The 21,083-nt window shown below is 45.7% G+C and overlaps 1 protein-coding gene and 1 pseudogene across 3 annotated transcripts in view; both read left to right on the top strand.

Annotated features, from left to right (window-relative positions):
• LOC148014461 (Tetratricopeptide repeat (TPR)-like superfamily protein) overlaps positions 1 to 21,083 on the top strand; it is a 139,018-nt gene that overhangs the window by 38,021 nt on the left and 79,914 nt on the right. The gene's annotated exons all lie outside the window — the stretch shown is intronic.
• On the top strand, positions 11,500 to 12,135 carry LOC148014462 (uncharacterized; annotated as a pseudogene).

Below are 21,083 nucleotides of genomic sequence, written 5' to 3'. Positions count from 1 at the left end.
ATAATGCCCTCCAAGAGTACCTTTGAGAGAACTGACTGCACCAATGGTAACTTGAGAAATGCTAGTCCAGGGGATGAATAATCTCCAACATCTCCACTCTTGAGTGAAGGAGATCGATTGTGCCTTGTCTTATCTATGATGAACGAATGTTAAAATCTCCATTTCTAAAAGGCATTGATAGATGGAGTGCCCTTACAGTGAGATGTTAAATCGAAGATGAACTATACTTCAAGTAATGATATATATTCAACTGTGTTGCAAGGATTCACTCGAGCGGGGAAGCATTGATAAATCTTCAAATGGCAGAATATGTCTTTACTGTAGGTACTTGCTTGTGTATTTCTTCTTATGCCCGTTGTGGCTTTGTGTGCTAAGGTCATCAATAGGCTTGATTCTTGTTTGGTAGATGTTGCACTTTGCGTGCTTTGGCTACAACAGGATAAGAAAGAAGACTCAATGCCTAGTGGAGAGAATGCAAAAATGTTCTAGATACAGATATATTGCATGTGTGCAATAAAGAGGGACATCTGTACAATTCTATTCATAACAGGCCAATGGAAATATAGGATAAGTGACATAGATGAAGCCAAATTATATGGAGGTAGACGTGCCATGCCTGTTGTTTGTGCAAGAGGACAAATATGGACCTCTTTACGCTAGCTTTGAGTTGAGACAAAACATCTTGGGTAGGCGCAAGAGGGCAGGATATGTCACAAATGTGAGATGGAGGAGAAGATATGGGAGCATGAGATATGTACACACGTCTTCTAGTAGAAGTTCCAAGGGCCATGTACAATCTTCTCCACAAAGGATTTGATCCCTTCATGGGATAGGCATTCCTCCAATGATATTTAGGGATCTACCTTCAAGAACTTAGACATTGGGGTTTGGGAATCATTGATTAGGCCTAAAGCAATAGTGGTTGGTCCGCACAACAAGATATGGTGGAAACATAAGTCTTTTCAGGGCTACTCTACCAGCACCTACTTTGCAAAGCAAAAGTGATGACAACCTAAAGTGACCATATTGATAACGCAAAGAGAGAGAGAGTGAAGGCTAGATGGCACCTAGTTGATGATTATAGCACAAAGGTAGTCAAGACTAGATGGCTCCAATGTGCTCTCACTAGGAGATGTCCTAGATGAGGAGATCTCCATTGGACCAGATGTGCAAAGAATCACCTAAAGTGACCGCATTGAGAGAGCAAAGGTAGTTGATGAATCCAACCTCCTTTTACTTAGAGATGTCCATGTGACTAGATGAGGGTGCAAATTGTCATCTCCCATTATTGCAAGACATTCTTGAGGAGATGCACTCTAGTATATATTGCCAATGACATATTGAGATCTTCACCACAATCTCATGTTCAATGTCTAGCATAGTAAAAGAGACAAGAAGCCATGAGCTCTTTGTGGATTATACTTTTACTAGCTTGTTTGCCCTGTGTTTGTTTATCCATCATGAGACATACCTTGGATTTGTTGTATTCATCATTCAATCTCATAGGTCACTTTGGCCTTCAGGTAGACATGCATGCATCTCCCTTCCCTTCTCCCTCTCTCTTTTTCTCCCCCTTTTTTTTTTTTTTCCGTAATGGGTGATTGTATTGTATCAAATGACTAAAAAAGTACAAAAGCCGCATGAAGAAGGAAATACAAGATCAAGGTAATGTCACTAAGGAGACCACTTGACGGGAAGGTACTAAATCATCTTCGTTTAAGATATCAACATGCCGAATAAGATCAAGTTGCCATTGAAGAAGTCCCTTGAGCTTTGCACCATGACGCTTGATGCCTGAGGCAGCCTAAAAAATGAATGCATTGTGAGTGATTCAAATATGCCAACAACCCTAGAATTTGAAAAAGTGCAACGGAATCTTCATGTGAGGTTGTGTGGGACCATGATGTTTAGCCTTGCCAAAGACCCAATCAAAAGGGCACATTGTAGCCCCTAACACAACGTGCCAAATGTTAGAAAGGAGGGCCCAAATTTTATGAGTAAAAGGACATGAGATGAATCTATGATGGGAAGACTCAATTGTAGTGGTATAGAAGAAACAATTCCCATTGGAAATACCCTTGCGGTGAAGAGCCGATGCAAGGGGTATTAGCAGTCATGTTTGTGATGCATTGTCATCTCTTGCTTGTGAGCCTCAATTTGAGTCAGACGGGGACATTAGGACCTCTGATATGTTTGTCATGTGCTTTGACAGAGGAGGCAGTTCATTCTAGAGTCAGCATTTCCTCTTTCAGTTAGTTTAGGAGTATTTGTTAGTCAATTTCCAGTCATTCTACTGCCCTTGCCACTTTGCGAGTGCTCCAGACTACCACATCAGCATTACTGCTATCACATCAGCTTTTTTGGCATGATCAACTACTGCTGACTGCATTTAATATAATCGGCCTGATATTTTGGCAACCTTTGATGCTGGTCGGTCAGATTTGGGGGTTTTATGCTATTTATAGCCCCCCCCCCCCCCCCCCCCCCCCCCAAATCTAGTTGACAAATTATCTTCTTCTCTTTCTTGGCAGGTGCTCTATTGGCTAATGCAGTCTCCTTTGTCTCCAGTGTGGATAGTAGGTTGGATATTCTCCGTCTCTATCATTGTTGGTGTTGTTGTCATCATTTCAGCCTGATCCAGTGCCCTCACTAACACTTTGGGCTGCATGCAAGGACTGATTAGTCTACTCTTTTGTATTCAGCATTCTTCTTCAGTTAGTGCATATTTCTTTCTTTCATCTCTTGTTCTCTCTCTCTCTCTGTGTTCGTGGTTCTCTTCCATCGCACACTCTCACATGGTATCATCGCCAAAGTGAGTACATGGAATTACCCCTTCGAGAGGAGACCCACGGGCTGAAAATGCAGATTTTGAGCCATCTGCCCTTTGCTGAAAACACAGATTTTCTGCATTCTACTGCTCCACACGACACAGATGGACCATCTACTGTGGAGATATAGGTGATTTCCACCGTTTGGGACCATCTATAGCACATATTTTTGCGGGTGTTTGCAGGTGTTGAAGACGTCTTATCATTCATTCAATGTGTTTGATGACTTTGACAAGGAGATCTCTCATCATTCCTTTGAAAGGTGACGTGATCATTGCAAAGATTGGAGGTCCTAGACCCGTTCTAAATGGAACCCTCTTTTCAAGGTCACATAGATTGGAGCAGCCATCTGCTCCCCCCTCTTTCCATGTCTCCCATAGGGTCTATCGTTTTGGCCTCGGATGCCTATGATGGCAACGTCAGTACAAGTGCCTGTTTTCCTTCTCTTCCCAAACAAGACCATTTGGATAAATTAAATTGTTCGCTTTGGTCGTGTAAGGTGGAATGTATACTCCACACCTTCGATCTTTAGGAGTTTGTTGTCCACCCTATTCCTCGTCCCGTGGAAGATTCTAAAGTGGGATCAACGATGGATCGTTTGGCCCTATGGGATCAACTCAATTCTAGAGCTTGATCTTTCCTCTTTATGAGCTTACAAGATTTTGTCCTGGTGCATGTGTGTAGGTTGCAATAGGCAAGGGAAGTGTGGACAAAGCTTGCTTCTTTGTACCATTAAAAGACATTTGACCACTGCATGACTCTTGAGAAGAAATTACGAATGCTTGCTATCGATGACTCTTTTTCCATGAAGGATTAGATCAATAGATTGGAGGACATGAGGGATGAGATTTGTTCCCTTGGTAGGGTTATCTCTTCAGAGGATACGCCATGATTTTGACTTATCTGCCCTCTCCAACGTACGATATCTTTTGTACGAGACTTTTTACGTCGAGGACTTGTGAGACTCTTCTAGGGGAGGAGCTTGCCACACTTGTCCTGGAGTACAACGAACATCTGAAAGAGGTAGCCATTGGATCCAACTCCATATAAACTTTTATTGCAAGTATGGGAGGGGGGGAGAAGAAGAAAGAGAAAATAAAGGGCAAGCCCAAGAAGGAGACATAGGAACATTCTTCAAGCTTTGACATAGATTCCGAGAAGCCTCAATACCCACAATGTGGGAAGGGGACACATCTTGAGGAGAAGTGCTGGAAGAAGTACCTCAACTTCATCCAAGAGCGAAGGATGGAGCTACATCTTTCGGGCCTTCCCCTACCTCTACACTAGTTGTTACCCATGAGTCCGTGTTCCTTCATGTCCATATGTTAGAGGAGCCTTCTTCAGTGGTTGGCTCATCTTCACAGAGCCCTTGGCTCATCGACAGTGGTGCTTCGAGTCATATGACTCCATGAGGAGATATGCTACATGATTTTCGTCCGTTTGAGGTTTGTCACCATTAGTGACATTTGTTCGGTGCTATTAGTGGTGTTGGCACTTTGCTGTTGTTGCCACCACCATTCCTTTAGCTCCATTTTGGAAGTTTTACATGTTCCAAACTTGGGCTTTCCACTTCTCTCCATTTATGGCGTGACTAGACCTGGTACGGGGTTGTCTTCACTGAGTAGATTGTGTTTATTGAGGATTCTTTTTTGGGAGTTGTTTTAGTGACAGGTTAGCAAGAGAGCAGGCTCTACAAGCTCCATTCCTCTTCTCTTATGTAGAGTTCTCTGAGGCAATTGTCTATTGCTACACCTATTCCTGCTTGTGTACCATCTATTCCATAGGCACTTTCCCATTCCCCACTCTCTCCTCCGGTGGTTTCCTCGTATTCTCCATCTCTTCTAGAGGGGGATGATATTGGTAATGCGGTTGTGGATTCTCTGGCCTCTAATGTTTTGAAGGGGGGTTTCTAGGATAGTGAGGAGCTTCTTCATCATCAGTCTACATCGATAGACTTTATTGCCATTGGCACTCTTCCTGTCATCCTCAGATCTGCATCTTCTTTGGCTTTCAACCACATCTAGGATATGAGAGGGAGTGTTAGTAGTCATGTTTGGTCATGCAGTGTCATCTTGTGCTTGTGAGCCTCAGTTTGAGTTAGACGAAGATATTAGGAGCTTTGACATGTTTGTCATGTGCATTGACGGAGGACATAGCTCATTCTAGAGTCAGCATTTCTTCTTTGAGTTGGTTTAGGAGTGTTTGTCAGCTAGTTTCCAAATCATTCTGCTGCCCTTACCACATTGCGAGTGCACTAGAGTGCCACATCAGCATTTTTAACATGATCAGCTGCTGATTTTTTGGTAGCCGTTGATGTTGGTCGGCCAGATTTGTGGGCTTGATACTATTTATAGGCGCCTGTCCCCCCCCCGGTGATAAACCTGCACTTGTTACGCACTCAACACGGCACAGAAATGTAACATGATATATGAGCCCAAGGTATACTCTTGTATTATTCAATCCAAAAAGCGGGACAACATAGACACATCCCAGGACTACACCCTCGTGACGCCGCACATAAGAGGGTTCACCACTGGGTATAGGGAATCACACGTAGAGTGGAAACAAGGCAGGGCTTTGAGTCACTACTACTCCCTATATAGGTGCATTCGGTAGCAACGGCATGGTATAGCTACAAAGCCCTTACACTCACCTCCGCTTACTGAATTGCTGTTCTCAGCAATCTAAGGGTAACGTTTGTTATTTGACTCATTCGAGGTCTTAACACAGCTTTTCCTAGCAAGCTGGTCAGTGTCTGCCGGTCTAAGGGGACCGCGGGGTCTTAACACAGTCTATACTATCAGACTGGCCAGTGTCTGCCGCACTAGGACTTGGGGGTCTTAGCACAGCCTTTTCTAGCAAGCTGGTCAGTGTCTACCCATCTAGACTGGAAAATTGAGGCTTTGTTTTTGGAGTTATTTGATGATTGTTACCATGTGGCTCCACCCTCGACTTGATTACATTTGAGGAGTGGAGGCACGTTGGGGTCTATGATTGAGAACCACATTGTTTTTTGGTTTTCTGGAGAGGCTGAAGGGTCATTGGAAGGGGCAGCGGGGTTCTCCTCGAGCCAAAGGGCGAAGGCCTCCTTTCTGCGTTCACGGGCCTCCGCTTTTGAGATCCAAGTGGCCTCCTTGCGTGGACGCCCGCGCCACTTGGTGAGGTATTCGGGGAAGCCTCTTTGTTCTCAGCGTCGGAGGAATGCTTCTACTTCGAAGGGACCGTTGGAATGGAGCATTGATACGCGCCGTCCCCATTGGTTGTCAGGATAGAACCTGTGCAGAAGATGAGCATGAAACGCATTATGAACACAAACACTGTCTGGCAGGTCCAGTTTGTAGGTGACTTCGTTCAGCACTTGAGTGATTCGGTAGGGTCCATAGTAGCGGTGATTGAACTTAGGGGTCATGTTTTTGGGAAGTGACATATTCTTGGAGCTAACTAGGACCATGTCTCCTTTGGCGAATAGTACAGCCTTTCTCTTCTTGTTTGCTTGCTCGGTCATGGTGATCTTGCTCTGCTCGAGGCTTTGCTTAGCTGCTGCATTTCGGTCTCTCCATTTCTTCAAGAATTCTTCTGCATCTTGATCTTCTGCTTTGGCCGCTCCGGATGCTAAGGGCAGTGGTGTAATGACTTCTTTTCCTGTGGCTAACTCAAAGGGGGTATACCCTGTTGCCAAGTGGATGGAGCTATTATAGTGGAATTCCAAGACATCAAAGTACAAGGCCCAATCTTTCTGGTCCACGCGGGCATAACTCCGGAGATAGTCTTCGTTGCCTTGGTTGACTCGTTCTGTCTGTCCATCTGTCTCCGGGTGGAAGGATGATGAGAATCTCAACTGTGTTTCCAGGGTCTTGAAAAGTTTCTTCCACATGTCGCTCATGAATCTTCCATCTCTATCTGATACAATGGCCAGTGGTAAGCCATGAAGTTTGAATACATGTGTAAAGAAGAGGCGTGCTACCTCCTTGGCATTCAGTGGTGGTTTGGCCGGGATGAAGTGGGCCTGTTTGGAAAAATAGTCCACCACTACAAAGATGATTGTGTACCCATGGGACTCAGGTAGTTCCACAATGAAGTCCATGCTGATGACGTTCCATGGGCGGTTGGGTACCGGTAATGGTTGTAGTAGTCCTACTGGTCTTGATCGTGGTGCTTTGACCAGTTGGCAAGTGGGGCAAGTTTTGATGTAGTCTATTACTTCTTCCTTCATATTCGGCCAAAAGAATTGCTTCCTAAGGGCCTCCAAGGATTTGCTTTGCCCTTTGTGGCCTCCAATTGTGCCATCATGTATCTCATGCAGGATGAGTTTCTTTAACTCCAAATTATTGGGGATATACAATCTCTTGCCTAAAGATAGGATACCCTCCTCTAAGGTGTACATTCCATGTGGGGTCTTCTCTGCTTCCACATCTCTGATTATCTTGTGCATTTCTTGCTCTTGCTCTAGGGTGTCTTTTACTAGTTCTATGAAGTTGCTGCTGACCACACTGATAGCTTTCAGGTCAGCTTTCCGGCTCAAGGCATCTGCTATCTTATTAGTGGAGCCAGGCTTGTGCTTAATCTCCAGGTCGAATTCGGCTAGGAAGTCTAGCCAGCGGGCTTGCTTTGCCGATAACTTGGGCTGAGATTGGAAGTATTTGAGGGAGATATTGTCGGTGAAGACTATTGTATGCTTGCCTTGAACATAGTGCTTCCATTTTCTAAGGCAGTGGATGACTGCTAACATTTCCTTCTCATGTGTGCTCCACTTTGTTTCAGCATCGGTAAATTTCTTTGACTCATAAGCAATGGGGTGACCTTTCTGTACCAGTACACCTCCTATGCCGTAGTCGGATGCATCTGTAGAGATTTTAAAGGGTTTGGTGAAATTTGGCACCCTTAGGACGGGAGTTTGGCTCATGCACTTCTTCATCTGCTCAAAGGCTTCCTGTTGCGCGTTCCCCCATGTAAAAGAGTGATCTTCTTTGGTGAGGTGGGAGAGGGGGGCAGTGATGAGGCTGTAATCTTTGATGAATCTCCTACAAAATACTGTGAAGCCGAGGAACTCCCGCACTTCTCTTACAGTTTTCAGTACAGGCCATCTTTGGACGGCTTCCACTTTCTTAGGGTCCACTTTGATTCCATCTGCTCCTACAATAAAGCCTAAGAACTCCAACTCTTTCACTGCGAACGCACATTTTTCAGGCTTGGCATATAACTGATGCTGCTGCAGTTTCTCAAAAACTCGGCGTAAGTGTTGCTTGTGCTCTTCTAAGGTTTTGCTGTAGACTAGGAGGTCATCTATGTAGATAATGACAAAGATATCTATCTCCGGTCTAAAGACTCAATCCATGAGGCCACAAAATGTGCCTGGCCCATTGCTTAGGCCGAATCCTAATACTAACCACTCAAAACTACCATATCGCGTGCGGAAGGCTGTTTTTGGGATATCTTCTTTGGCTATGCGGATTTGGTGGTATCCTGATCTAAGATCAATACGGCTGAAGTACTTGGCCCCGTGCAGTCTATCTAAGAGGTCTTCCACTAGGGGCATGGGGTATTTGTTTTTTATGGTGATTTTGTTAAGGGCCCTATAATCTACATAGAGTCTAAGTCCCCCATCCTTCTTCTTTACATATAACACTGGGGCACCAAAGGGGGATTTACTAGGGCGAATGAATCGTTGTTTTTCTAGTTCATATAGTTGCTTCTTCAATTCCATGAGCTCAGTGTGGTTCATGCGATAGGAAGCTCGGGCCGGTGGGGTAGACCCTTGGATCAGCTCAATTTTGTGATCCACATCTCACCTGTGTGGTAGACCCTTGGGTAGCTCGGTTGGCATTACATCTTTGAATTCTTCAAGTATTTCTGCCACCTCTGTGTTTCTGTTCTGTTGTCTGGGTTTCTTGCCATTTTCTTCTTCTTTAATTGGTCGGATCATACAGAGATAGACCATATCTCCTTGTTTGACTGATTTTTCGACCTGCTTGGCACTGCATGTCATGATACGTGGCCTGATAACGGTCCCTTGGACCGGTGCATTTTGGGTCTGGATATTTGCTGACATATTCTTTTATATTCCCCTGTGTTTGCTTGAGGTTCCTTCATTCATCTCTCACTTTGAATTTTTCCATCTTTGGAATGAAGTAGTCCATCAATTCTTCCTAGAGTTCTTCCCACGAAAAGATGGTGTGGCCTTGCTCTTGTTCCAGCAGGTACCAACTGGCAGCGTCCTCCTCCAAGTAAATGGCTGCCACCTCCGCCTTCCTGTCTTAGGTTATTCGGGAGTACTTCAAGTACCTATCCACCTCTGCGATCCATTTCTTCAGAACCAATCCATCTCTCTCTCCCTTGTACTTGGCTGGTTGGGGCATCTTGAATTTTCCATAATCATCTTCTGAACTATCACTATCTTCCTCCTCTTTACGGTGGTACTTCTTCTGCTTCTTCTTGTCTTTCTTTTTACTTCCTAATTCTACTACTTTCTCCCTCTCTTTCCTTGTATCTTACGCCCTCCTAGATGTCTCCTCTCTACCCATTCTATCGCATTCTGTCTCTTTTCTCCTCTTCTTGCTGTTGTATCGCCCATTCTCTATAGCCCTGCTCCACTTCTAGTTTTTTCTTCCTTTCTTCCTTCTCTTCCTTCATCTGCATGTTCCTCCATATTGACTCCAGCATGCCTGACATACCATCTAATTGTCTTTCTAGTCCGGCCACCTTCTCCTCTTGGGCCACTCTCCATTCTTGCCCTCTACTCTTCTTCCTCTCCTCCATTGTTGGGAGGGTGACGTTCTCCCTTTCGTCCTCCATGTGGTTGGTGGTGGTGTCGACGCGGGGAAGCTGCGTTTCGCCTGTAGTGGTGTGGGTCGTGTCGCTGGGAAGCCGCGTCACGTCTTCAGACGGTGGGATGTCGAGGCTGGGACGTCATGTCGAGGCCGACGCGTCGGGGGGACATCGCGACGTGGGGCGACGCGACGCGGGGCGTCGCGTTGTGCGTCGTTACGACTTCGATCTCTTCGGGGCGCTGGATCTTTCCTCCTGCTTCTGTGAGCACTCCTTCACTCCGAGCAAGAGTCGCTCTGATATCAAGTGTGATAAACCTGCACTCGTTACGCACTCAACACGGCACAGAAAGATAACATGATATATGAGCTCCAGGTATACTCTTGTATTATTCAATCCAAAAAGCGGAACAACATAGACACATCCCAGGACTACACCCTCGTGACGCCGCACACAAGAGGATTCACCACTGGGTATAGGGAATCACACGTAGAGTGGAAACAAGGCATGGCTTTGAGTCACTGCTACTTTCTATATAAGTGCATTCGGTAGCAACGGCATGGTCCCCCCCCCCTCCCATCGTCTTCTCTTCCTTGATAGGTGCTCCATTGGTTGCTGCAATCTCCTTTGTCTCTGCTGTGGACAGCAGGCTAGATATTCTCTATCTGAGTCACCGTCATCGTCTTAGTCACCATTGGTGCTGCTGTCATCATTTCAACTTGATCTGGTGGGCCCTCAGTGTCCAGGAATGGGGGAGGGAGGACCAAAACATGGCATTGGAAGGCTGTATTGAAACACGTATGAGATATCAATAATGTGGGGGGAGTAGGATGGGTGGTTGGTTAGACCTAGTATGGGTTGTACATGGGCACTGGTTGGAGGCAGCAATTTTCTCGGATATTGTAGGGATCCCTATGGAAGAGAATCGAGTTGGCCCTTGCGAATAGCTTGATGGACTCTCTCTCTTCAACTACGCCTTAGGTTGCGTGCAGGGATTGATCAGTCCACTCCTTTGTATTTGGTAGTTTTCTTCAGTGAGTGTAGATCTCTCTCTCTCTCACCATTGGGGTGAAGTAGGGATGCCCCCTCTCTCCAACATTATTTGGCCTGTATATTGATAGGATTGCTGACTACATTTCACAGGAAGGAGATAGAGGAGCTCTACTAGCAGACGACATTGTATTGATAGCTGACTCTCCAGAGGGCCTACAGAGACACTTGAATGCACTACATTCCTATACTTTGGACATTGGGCTTTCAGTGAACTTTGGTAAAACCAAGGTGATGGTATTTAATACTACACCACAGTGGGTCAGGAGATCAGCACCTAAATTCACATATGGATCTGAGGAGTTGGAGTATGTGGATTCTTATACATATCTAGGAGTCTTATTCACAGGGCCCACCTTGTGTATGCGAGAGGCAGGAGACACTAGACTTACTCGCGGATACACAGCACTAGGTGGTTTGGAGAGGATATGCTCACAGGTGCAATTCCAAGCACCCCGTACCAATCTATGACTCTTCAATACACTGGTCACATCCATACTACTTTATGTATGGAGTACAGATATGGGGGCCTAGTCTTGACCACCGTAGCAGATTAGGGCGCACTTATGACGGATGAAGGTCGATGTTACCCAGACACAGATATGCACGGTTGGCCCTTGAGTCCTCCAGGCATCTTGCCAGAGAGGGTGATACTTCATGTTGGTATGCACAGATGTCGGCTTGGTTTGAGCTGCATGGCTTTAGCATGGACAAGTTACCCCCCTTCCAATACTCCCTTGATGCACCATCTCTTGATCTGAGCAGGTTATAGATCCGCAAGATCATCAGGATGGAACTTACCCAGTTGGATATCAGGTGGACATGGTTGATGCCAGGGCAGGAACCAGGGACAAAGATGGCTCTTTACCGTGTGCATTTCCTTCATACTACATATGATGGATTTATTGTTCGCCCGAGATACATGGACACCCACCTTTCCCATGGGATCAGATGTACTATTGGCCAGCTGCCCACCTCCTCACATCAGCTAAAGATTGAGATTGGCAGATATAGATCCATCCCACCAGAGGAGCGCATATGCCAGATATGCCAATTAGAGCCAGAGACAGAGGAGCATTATATTTGTCGCTGCCTAGCGTATTATGAGGTCGGTGGTCGTTTCCACTGTCTCCTTAGAGATGGATTTGGACCACTATCCAGAGTCATGGATTTTGCCGATCAGCGATGCCTTGGCCTCTTTCTTCTTGAGATATGACGGCTTCGTGACATGCGCCTCAGGAGTACAGCTGCCCTAGGACATCGAGCCCCTTCACAGAGGCAGCTCATAGACTTCTTTGCAAAGGAGACTCAGAAGACTTCAATACAATTACAGCCACAGTCTACACATAGACAAGGAGTATTGATTAATCGAGCCGTTCAGCTTAGCCGATCCAGACGTTGTAGGCCTCGGCACAGACACCGACGACACCTTCATAGGCGGATACAGGGGATTATTGCTCGGGCTAGAGCTAGGTCCTCCATACTCACATGAGACTGTACGTTTTGGAGCTCATTGTTACTAAATAGAGCTCTATGTTTTACACATAGCTATAGTTAGTTTCCTTTCTTATTTTGCTTTGTGCTACATACATATTTTGCCCAGACAGTTGTACCATCATACACATGATTGTAACTCATGGTCTCATAGGTCATTTTGGCCGTTTGTAGACGTTAATATATCATTTCATTTCATTTCATTTCTCGTGGGTTCGGAGGGCAACCTTGTCGGACTAAGCGTGCAAGGGAAAAGGGCTCAATGAAAACCCCCCCACACACTTGCGTGTGCACATTTTGCATTACTACAAAGCAACATCAGCTTGGATACAATGAACCTTAAAAGGGTGCTTTGAAAGATTCACTATATTAATCAACGCACCCACAACTCTTTAGAGTCCGCATTCCATGGATGTATATATGTTACCAAAACAATGTAAATCCATTATTAAAACATGATCTAGGAATTTTGAATCACATATATAGGAAGCCATGTGTTTTTTATGGCAGAGATGACTGCCATAAGATGATAAATGCAACTTATTGTTCCTATCATCTTCCTAGCAAAAGGCCTGTTGTAGTGTTGTTGCCGTAAAGGCTACAAGTTGTAGCCAACCTGATCAATTTATTGGGTGGATTTCCATGATTGCTGCCATCATGTTAAAAAAGAAGAAGAAGAAGAAAATGAAACCCATATGTTTAGTGTGAGGTCATTCTGCTTTCCTTTCCTTTTTCTTCCTGTTCTCTATTTGTTTCCCAAGAATAGAAAATTCTATTCTAATGCAGTATAGTGGAAATTGTCACTGTGCTAAAAGTATAAAATTTGGTATAGTAGACATAGAACTGAAGGGGCATCATGTGATGACAGGTTTGCTCAAACAAGAGACTGAATCTAAGGCTAAAGAACTAATCGCTCTAGTAGGCTATAATCCGACCATGTTGGGAACTGCCAAGTGGAAGGTGTCACTCGTCTCCTTGCAATATGTCATATGTAGCTTCGAAAGTGTGAATATTTTGTGTCCAAGCATGGGTGAGGATCTATGAAGTAGAAAGGCTTCTCTGTAGAGCCTCATTGTGTCTGTCTCTCCAAATGATGCTGCCAATGAGCCCCCATTTGTGTCAGTGGAATCCAGCTTAGACTGCCTAAGATGTGAATAAGCTGTTTCCAAAGGTTAATGGGGGTCTATGCAGTAGATAAGCTGTCCTGCATAGCCTCAATGCATCCTGCTGTCTAGATGTCCCAACTCCCAAGCTTTGATGCTGCTAAATGAGCTCCCATCTGTGGCAATGGTTTGTAGGCTACTTTGTGTGAGAAAATTTGGAAGTCGGATAATGTGCAGCTGCTGGTTTGAAATCTGATAAGTTATTCTCCTTGAGAATCCTCGTATCCACAAGTAGGCCTTTGTCTATGATCCATTGTGTTGCTCCCCAAGTCACAGTCTTTTGCTAGGGAATGCTTTTCTAAGGGCTCTCCTCCAAACCTCTTGAGCCTCGGGATAGTCACAAAAGTGCAATGCTATTGAGTCTCTTTCATTGCCGTGCATCTTGAACAAGCTACTAGTTCTCTGTTGACTTGCAATGGGCTATGCCAAACCCCTATGAGCCAATGGCCGTTAGAAGTGTGAGATCTTTGTGGGCTTGAAGTTGTTTTCCATTCTTGTTCAAAATCTCTTAGAAAAGACCAGGATAAACTAGTATCGTATGGTTGTAGGGATCCTCCTAATCCTACTTACGGGTATCCTCCTCCCTAACTTGATAATGAATTGAATAAAGGGAATTTATGAGAGACCTTCTTCAAAAAGGTCATTGGGGAATTGTTCACTTGTCAAAGTGTCTTTGTACAATCATGATCATCCTAATGATGTGGACAAAGACACAAAGTACAAAGTAAATACATAAGGACTGAATCAATGTGTAAGCAACGTCTTGTCATTGGAAGGCACAAACTCTAGGCGAATATTGTCTAGCTCAACTTGGTTTTGGTGAAGTGGAAGTGTATTCCAACATGCCTCGTCCATGGGGTGATGATGGGGTTTTTAGTCTAGGCGAATAGTGTCTAGCTTAGCTTGGTCTCTGGTGAAGTGGAAGTGTACTCCAACATACCTCATGATGGGGTTTCTAGCTAGTGCAATTGCATTTTGGTTGTCATAGTAGATGACAATGGGAGTAGCACAAGAGAATTGAAGCGCTGCAAGGAAGCTCCTTAGGTAGATTGGCTTGGTGATGCCATTGTAGAGAGTCCCATGTGCAACCTCGGCCGTGGAAGTTGCCACCAGCTCCTACTTACAACTTGACTAAGAGATGGGAGCTGTACCCAAGGAAAAGCTGTAGACATTGTTGGAATGCTGAGTATTGGGATCTCCTGCCCAATTAGAATTTGTATAGCCTTATAAGCACAAACCGTGACCAAAAGCCAAGCCATAAGATTAGGTACATTTCAGATACATCAAAACACTCCAACATGTAGTCCAATGTGACATCCTAGGTGTAATGAAGTATTGACTAAGCAAACTAACTGAGTACGTTAAATGTGGCCTAGTATAAATCAATAAAAGAAGCTTCCCTACAACAAATCGATAGATATGCTCATTAAAGGGATGACCGAGAGTTTCCTTAGATAAGTGGACAGTAGAATTGAGAGGCATGTCCACGTGCCATGTCTGATCAACACAATGCCATTTTACCAACTGAGGAGGGTACTTTTGCTATGACACAAAAATACGATCCTTGGAATGAGCAACCCCCATCCCCAAAAAATAAGACAACTAACTGAGGTTGGTTATCTCAAATGTGGAACTAAGCTGGGCCTTAATTTTTGCTATGGTAGCTGAATGTGAGCGAGTGAGAAATAAGTCATCAGCATATAATAGGATATAGCTAACCCTTTGTGAAGTGATATGGACATATAAGTTTGGGTCATAAGGAATACAATGTTATCTGTGAGTCTGAAGAAACTCGTCCATCCTCTCGAACCAAGATCGTGGTTCTTGGTTCAACTTGTAAAGAGCTTTTCACAAATGAAACATTGTATCTTTTTGGTTAGCAAAAGAAAATCTGAGTGGGTGCTCCATATGGACTTCCTCCTTAAGATAAACATGTAGAAAGGCACTTGATATCCATTTGATAAATCGGCCAACTGTGGGGAGCGGCTAGCACAACCAATAGACAGAAAGATGTTAATTGTGCAGTAGGTGCAAATTCTTCTAATAGTCAAAACGTCCTTTTGTCGAAACCCTTGCACTACAAGTTGAGCCTTATACCTGTCTAAAGTCCCACCACCTTTTAGCTTGGTCCTAAAAATCCACTGGGTCCCGATGACTTTCTCGTGCCTTGAATGATCCGCCAAGGTCCAAGTGTCATTTCGGTCAATACTCTTTGACTCCTTTTCCATGGCCTTTTGCCATTGGGGTGCCAAAGTGCCTCCTGCCAACTTGTTGACTAGAAATGTGCTATGTAGTTAGATGCGAATAATGGTGCATGTGGTAAATGAAGCTTGAGGGGCAAGCCGGGTAGATCTTGCAGTGCCCTTCGGAGTGGGATCCAGTGGAAGGATCCTTGAATCTTGCAAAGTTTGCTAGTATAAGCGAAGTAATGGGTCTCACAGATGTGGCCTAGGAGCTGAAGAATCTATGGAAAGGTCAAGAGTGGGCAATAGACTTGGTTCAGAAGGCCCTATCTTCGATTGTGTATCATGAAGAACCAGCTCATAGTTTGGTGCAGAAGATTACGTGATTTCCCTCTCATAAAAACATCATCTCTCCGTATGATCATCTTGTTTGTCTGAGGATCGAACAAATGATAGGTTTTGCCTCGAAGGAGTATCCTACAAAAATCAGGAGATCAGCTCGGGAAGTGAGCTTTCCTATCCTATCATTAGGGGAGGAGAGTGTGTGTGTGTGTAGGTACAATATCCGAAGACTCTAAAGTAGGAAATGTTAGCAGTATGGTCAGCCCATGGGTGTGTTTGGGATGTGTTAGGCATTACTATGTTATTTAGGTATATTTTAGTTGTCATTATGGTGATTATTTTAGCATTTTATGCTGGCCAACCTGATCACTCTATTGGTACTATTTTGTCCTATATATTCAGGCATCTCCTCCACATCCATTCATTCATCACTTATTGCAGATCTAGTGCATGCCCTATTGGAGAAAAGGAGCCGGTGCCCCTGCCCACTCAACCAGTGACTCATTGTTGTATGGGACTCTCTTGTGTTTGGTATATGCATTCCATTTCCGGAGCACATCTTTGAGTTCTCCTTTGCAGTCTTCTTGTGTTTTCTCTTTCCTTTCTCTTCTATCTTGTGTTCAGCAGTTTATTTCAGCATTCTTTCATGCTTCCATTGCTACATCCACTTTTGACATGGTATCAAATTTCAGGATCTATGCTCTTGTTGTTGTTTTTCTGCTGATTACTGATCCTATTTGTTTGCTGCAGCTAGGTGACTAGTTTAGGGACTCTTCAGCCATCATAACTTTGCATTCATTTGACAGGTTGTGCTGACTGCAAAGCAGTTGTGAGAGTGCACGACAGAAAGAGGAAAGTGAACATGGAGAGGAGACAAAGAGAGAACGCATGTGAGAGAAGGAACAATGTGATTGCAATGGTCGAAGGTACAAGGCTGCAACAGTCGGTCCCAATATGCAGCTCTATGCGTCAGTGTGGGTGCTAGACGGTAGTAGGAGGATGAGAGAATGACGAGGAATGCTGGATAATGGACGATGAAAGTGGGAGGGCAGGCCATTTATATACAGGCAAAAAAGAGGCAAAACCCTAAATATGGGCAAACCCTTAGAAATGGCCAAAAATGCATCAAAAGAAATGCTCATATGTGTCTTCTGTCTAAAGTGACAAAACACATAAAATGACAAATAAATACAATGTCAAAGCTCCTATTTTAATGTCCTCTTCTGACTTAGATTGAGGCTCATAGGTAGGAGATGATTACACAAGACACACGACTGCTAACACCCCCTCTTAGATCGTGGATGTGGCAGAAGGCCAAAGGAGATGCGGATTCGAGGGTGGCAAGAAGAGTGCCAATGTCAATGAAGAAAACCAACCGAGAAGCAAGACCCCTCGCCATAGAAAAACTTGATCAAATGGAAGGCCACTAAAGGGCAAGGGAAACGGAGAGGCCTGAAACAGATCACTCTTGAAAACTCTAGTTGGGAATGGGTGAGCCAAGTCTTTGACCCAACTATGAGATGATAGTGAGGAACTATCGAAGGTGCCATAAGCTACGTATAAACAACAAGGACCAAGGGCCAAGCGGCAAGGAATGGTGGCTCGATGATGAAGAAAAGACTGTGAGAGTGCGCAACGGAAGAAGAACACGAACACAGAGGAGGAGAGAGAGAAAGCAGGGAATGAAGGAAGAAAATCTGCACTGACTGAAATGAATGCTGAATACACTGAAATGGACTGATCAGTCCCTGCATGCAGCCCGAAGCATCAGTGAGGGCACCAGATCAGGCTGATGATGACGGCAGCACCGAAGACGGAGGAAGATGACGGAGTCAGAGTGTGCACCTGCCAAAGAAGGAGGGAAGATGATAATACAACTGACTGCCAAGTGGGAAATGGCTATAAATAGCCAAAAAACCCAAAAACTGGCCGACCTGAAATTTGAGGCCATAAATATGTCCGACCAGCATTTAATGCTGATCCGAAAAATGCCAGGAATGCTCAGAAAAATCCTGGAAAGGGTGGACAATGTCCGGTAGGTGAGGCAGGCTGAAGAATGCAGAAACTGCCCTGGGAAATGCACATCTAAGTGCTCTAGAATGAGCTACCTCCTCCGTCAAAACAAGTGATAGACAAGTTAGAGCTCCTAAAGTCCTCATCTGACTCAGACTGAGGCTCACAGGCAGGAGATGACAAGGCATGACAAACATGACTGCTAACACCCCCTCTCAGATCCTGGATGTGGCGGAAGGCCAAGGAAGAAACGGATCTTGGGGTGGCAAGAGGAATGCCAAGGTCGATGAAGTCCGTCGATGTAGACTGCTGCTGAAGGAGCTCCTTGCGATCTTGGGAATCCCCCTCTAAAACACTAGGGGCCAGGGAATCCACAGCCGAATCACCGAGATCGTCCCCCTCGGAAAGGGATGGGGGGTACGAGGGAACCACCGGAGGAGAAGGTGGGGGATGGGAAGGAACCTGTGGAATAGAAGGTGCACAAGCAGGAACGGGTGTAGCAATAGACTGCCTCGGAGGACCCTGTAGCAAAGAAGGGGAATGGAGCCTGTAAAGCCCGCTCTCCTGCCAACCTGTAGATAAGACAGCTCCTGTAAAAGAATCCTCAATAACAACGGCATGCTCGGTGAAGATCACTCGTGTGCCAAGCCTCGTAAGGCCATAAACTGAGAGGAGGGGAAGGCCCAAATCCGGAACATGTAGGGCCTGGGAAAAGGAGCTCGAAGGTCGGTCGGTAAACAAAGGCAATGTGCCAACACCACTAATAGGCACCGATAAAATGTCACCAACAGTGACTGAACCTTCTGATGGACGGAGATCCTGTAACAAATCACCTCGGGGAGTCATATGACTCGAAGCACCATTGTCCACTAACCAAGGCTGCGCAGAAGACACTGCAGCCACGGAAGAAGGATCCTCCTCCAAAGCATGGATATGAAGGAACACTGACTCATGGGTAACAGCTGGTGTAGAGGTAGAAGAAGGCTCCGATGTAGATCCACCCTTCGCTCCCGAACGAAGGTGAGGGTACTTCTTCCAGCATTTCTCCTCGGGATGTGTCCCTTTCCCACTGTGTGGGTACTTCGGTCTCTCTGAATCTGAGTCAGAGCCTGAAGAACTGTCCTTCTTCTTAGCCTTTGACTTCGTCTTCTTCTTCTTCTGTCCTCCCGAACCTGCAACAAAGGCTCTAGTGGAGTCGGATCCACTAGCACTGACCTCTCTGAGTCGCTTGTCATGCTCCAAGACAAGTGGGGATAGCTCCTCCCATAGAAGCTTCTCACGGGTCCTCGATGTAAGAAGGCTGGTGTAGAAGACATCAAACCGAGGCGATGGCAGCTGAGTCAAAAGAATCATAGCCATGTCTTCAGAAGATATTGTCCGACCGAGGGATGCAAGCTCATCCCTCATATCTTGTAATCTGTTGATGTGGTCCTTCATGGAAGGACTATCATCAATAGCGAGCATCCGCAACTTCTTTTCGAGAGATATCCGGTGGGCAAACGTCTTCTGTGGATAGAGAGACGCAAGCTTTCTCCACACGCCTGCTGCAGTCTTCAACGTGTGAACATGAACACGGACAGAATCCTGCAAACTCAGAAAGAGGAAAGATCTGGCTCTAGAATTAAGCCGATCCCATAAGGCTGCACGATCCATAGATGTCCCATCTAGGGGATCCACCTTAGGCCGGGGAATAGGAACAGAAACAAGCTCCCAAAGATCGAAGGAGTCCAAGATACACTCCACCTTGCAGGACCATAGAGAAAAGTTGGAGCCATCCAACCGGTCCTCTTTGGGCAGCTGAGGAAGTACGGGTACCTGTACAGGAGGTACCAAAGGCTGCATCTTCGGCCCACTGGAAGGGGATCGCCGAGATACATGAATAGAAGGGGGACGGGAAAGAGGAATAGACTCCGGACGACGGTCCTCGTGATAGAAATCACGCCTGCGTTCAGATGAGTGTCGAGACAAAAGCTCGTCATCTGAGTCATCAAAGCCCGTAAATTGATGAGAAGACATCTTCGATATCTGCAAACACCAAAACACAACAATGGAAGGTTGCCGGTGCCGAAACACAAACACGAGAAGCTCCTGAGCTGGCCGCCTTGCACAGAACGCAAGGATGATGTCAAACGCAAATGCTAACGATGCAGTCACCACAGAAAAACAGCCTCCTGCCTGAAAACGCAGCCTGGGAATAGGTCGCCAGTAGGAAAAGAGCCGCCGGAAGATGGAACAACAGCCAGAACAGCAAGGCGCAGGCTGGAGGAGTGTCGCCCAGCTATAGGAGGGCCGCCCAGGCTGAAAACGCAAGCAGGAAGAGGAGTCGTTTGATGACGTGGCAGCCTCGGGAGTAGTCGTCTCCAGCAAACGCAAGAAGAATGGCCACCTGGAGGGGCCGCCTGGGCAGTTGGAGATGAGGGGACAGCAGCAGAAGAGGGGTGAGGTATCTCTCCACAAGGTTAGGTCCTCCGTGCTCTCAGTCAGGCGATGATACCATGTGAGAGTGCGCAACGGAAGAAGAACACGAACACAGAGGAGGAGAGAGAGAAAGCAGGGAATGAAGGAAGAAAATCTGCACTGACTGAAATGAATGCTGAATACACTGAAATGGACTGATCAGTCCCTGCACGCAGCCCGAAGCGTCAGTGAGGGCACCAGATCAGGCTGATGATGACGGCAGACCGAAGACGGAGGAAGATGACGGAGTCGGAGTGTGCACCTGCCAAAGAAGGAGGGAAGATGATAATACAACTGACTGCCAAGTGGGAAATGGCTATAAATAGCCAAAAAACCCAAAAACTGGCCGACCTGAAATTTGAGGCCATAAATATGTCCGACCAGCATTTAATGCTGATCCGACCAGCATTTAATGCTGGTAGAAATGCCAGGAATGCTCAGAAAAATCCCGGAAAGGGTGGACAATGTCCGGCAGGTGAGGCAGGCTGAAGAATGCAGAAACTGCCCTGGGAAATGCACATCTAAGTGCTCTAGAATGAGCTACCTCCTCCATCAAAACAAGTGATAGACAAGTTAGAGCTCCTAAAGTCCTCATCTGACTTAGACTGAGGCTCACAGGCAGGAGATGACAAGGCATGACAAACATGACTGCTAACAAGACATGGCTGCGTAAAAGAAAGGCCCAATGTAGACTTCAAACCTTGAAGAAACTCCTCACGATCTTGGGAAATCCCCCTTTGAAACACAAAGGGCCAAGAAATCTATAGCCGCATCACCAATATCATTCC

The sequence above is a fragment of the Lygodium microphyllum genome, chromosome 25, assembly GCF_053477565.2.
Source record: "Lygodium microphyllum isolate KBCC chromosome 25, Lygodium_microphyllum_v1.1.10, whole genome shotgun sequence".
In the NCBI taxonomy this organism is placed as follows: Eukaryota; Viridiplantae; Streptophyta; class Polypodiopsida; order Schizaeales; family Lygodiaceae; genus Lygodium; species Lygodium microphyllum.
Note: the sequence above shows the minus strand (reverse complement) of the source record. Positions and strands in the feature narration are given on the sequence as shown.